Source organism: Oncorhynchus keta, chromosome 35 (assembly GCF_023373465.1).
Source record: "Oncorhynchus keta strain PuntledgeMale-10-30-2019 chromosome 35, Oket_V2, whole genome shotgun sequence".
NCBI lineage: Eukaryota > Metazoa > Chordata > Actinopteri > Salmoniformes > Salmonidae > Oncorhynchus > Oncorhynchus keta.
Window position 1 is genome coordinate 63,876,583 of NC_068455.1, and position 2,903 is coordinate 63,879,485.

At 40.7% G+C, this 2,903-nt stretch overlaps 1 pseudogene; it reads right to left on the minus strand.

Moving 5' to 3' along the window:
• Nucleotides 1–632: 632 nt before the first annotated feature.
• LOC118369309 (RNA-binding protein 4.1-like) lies at nucleotides 633–1,800 on the minus strand (annotated as a pseudogene).
• Between the last annotated feature and the right edge of the window lie 1,103 nt (nucleotides 1,801–2,903).

Below are 2,903 nucleotides of genomic sequence, written 5' to 3' on the forward strand. Positions count from 1 at the left end.
TTAAAACGTTATTGTGTGGTTTATTTCTCAAACTGTAGCTCGATACATCTCTTACATTTCTGAAAGATATCTCCACAATCTTCGCAACATTCGGGTTTACCAAAATTACATAAATTGCTCTTTAACTATTATTCAAATATTCCATTCATAAATGTCACAGTTTAGGTTTTCATCCATTAACATTACATTATTTGTTTAAGTATGGAGTGACCGCAAGCAATATAGAGTCTTCCAGTAAATCGCAGGTGAACGCAACGCAATCCGCCACAGGCGAAGTGGGGTATAGCGCCACGTGCATCAGGAGACAACGACAATCTTGGCAGATAATTTAAACCTGGAAAGAGAGCAAACCACACAAGTCAAAGCGCATTGTACTCATGGATGAACGCGCTCAGGTTCAGAAAAATGCCCTGCATTCTTTATAAAGGTATATTACGATTTGACATTGTTCAGTTGAAGCAGATTTGGAGAGTTTATAAAGGCTAAGGAGATGGAGAAACAATGTCCTTGGACATTAAGCGTCAACGTGAGGTTATCCCCAATTCGATATATAAAAATAAAATAAAAAATTGAGCTAGATAGGGAGTGGACTTGCATAGTATAATACCCTGTCTCTGATATCTCACCTTCAGTCAAACGCCAGTGTGCGTTCAGTAAGAGTAGCGTGCAGGAGGCAGTGGAGGGACCCTGTCAGCGTAGGGGTCCCTGGAACGTGGTAGGTTGTACGTACATTGCAGTCCTGGACAGAGGAGAGAGCTGGAAGCGCTCATAGCAGTAGCCGTTACCCATGCGGGGCATGGAGGGAGGAGAGGGTCTCCTGATGGGACTGTGGTCACAGGCGTAGTAGGAGGACAGAGGTGGGAGGGGGTGACGCTCATACCGGGCGAGAGAGGAGGCCGCAAGACGCGCCCTAACCATGGCAGAAGGGGGTGGTGGTGGGGGTATGGAGCCAACTCGCCTCTCATCTCCATAGCCTGAGAAGCAAACGTAAAGGGCAGGGCGAGCTCTGTACTTCTCATAGTAATCCACCATTCTCGCGCTCATAAGCACGCTCTGGGGGGTATGGGGCTCGTCTAGGGGGAGGGGGTGAAGGGAGGCCAGGGTACCCCCCTGACATGCAACCTCTGTAATAAGGGGGTTCCGGATCCCCCCTGTCCACAGGGTAGCCGTGAGGTGCTGGCCAGTATGCGCCATTATTTGGTGGGGGACCGTAAATCCTCTTCCTCCCGTCTGGGACGTCTTTTTGATATCTGAACCTGAAGATGTCTGCCTAAAGAGGAAAACCATGTTTACCAGTCAGACAGTGACACACAAAACTAAAGTCCATATTTAACATTGAAACTTCCCAACAGTTTAATAGTGAATATTAAATGAGGGTCTTTGTTTCTTACCTTGGTAGTCAGAGTTGTCTAATCCCTCTATGGCATCCATGGTCTCATCAGAGTTGGACATGTGGACAAAAGCAAAGTTTTTGACAACAGCACATTCTGTGAATGTGCCATACTCCTCAAACAAGGTGCGGAGCGCATCTTCTTCGCCTTTCTCCACGTTAGCCACGTGAAGTTTCACCGGACCCTGGTTCTTTCTCCTGCTTGGCTCCACATTGATTGGCCTGCCATGAAGCTTTAAGAGGTGCAGGCTGCGGATGGCTTTGGTGGCAGACTTACGGTCATCCATGTGGACGAAGGCATAGTTTTTTAACTTTGCACATTCTGTCACTGCACCATGTTGAGTAAACAGAGCCTCGAGCTCATCCTTCGCGACCTCGTTAGGGAGGTTTCCAATAAAGATCTTCACCATATTTGTGTCAACGCAAAGCCTGTGAGAGGAGAGGCATGTCAATATACCAATTAGCTGCAAATTAAGTTGTGATGGTGAGAGTGGGCAGAAGTGAAAGGAAATGATTAACATTAGACGTTACCTGAAGTTAGCAAGCTAACAGTTTTATTTATTTATGTATTAACACAAAATACAAAAAAATAAAATAAACAATCAAGAGTACATAAACCTAACAGACTTACATATCAAGATTCATTTTCAATTTGTTAAATACTTTTATGGTTCGTATTGCTTTTACTGATTATTTCAAAATAATATTTCAATTCCATCTTAATGGACATTTTATGGACAAAGAATCTTCCATGAAAAATAAACAAATTAACAATGAAAGTTAAATCAGGGTCCATATCATTTGGTTAAAAATAAAACATAATATCAGTCTATCAAATTAATATTGATAGTTGTTTCTTTTAAAATAAAATATTCTAACTCACACCAAAAGAAAATGTTAAACTGTATTCTGACATAAGAGCAGTCCCAAAATAAATGGTGAAGAGTATCTGGGTCACAATCACAAAACACACATTTGTTATCAATAGCTATTTTAAATCGGTGTATACTAAAGGAAATAGTAACATAGTTTCCTTATATACAGGTTATTCCATTTATAGTTTAAAATGTCAATACCTTTAAATCGCATTGAGGCTACAAAATCCTCAACAGTTGCACTTGGAGTATTGTTATATTCTCCTAAAAGAAGAATAGCACCATTAGGGACAGCGCTAACAATCATTTGAAACTCATTGGGAGTGAATGTAGCATTGTGTGTTCTAATAAATTCTGGATAATCATATAGTTGTCCATCATTACTCAATAAATTGTTTAACCCCAATAATGTTGTTGTCAAACCAGTTCTGGAAAACCAAAGACTTTGTGTTTGAACATCAGGCTCCAAGTTAGAAGTACTTGTTTATAAAAGTTTGCAAGTTTAATTGGGATTTTACCCATATCAAAGTTGCATTTGAGTAAGAATTCTAGACCACAAATTTGTTGGAATATTAAATTAGGGATGATAATTCCAGATGCAACCCTTATTTCTTAAATAGTTTTGTATCCATTTAATC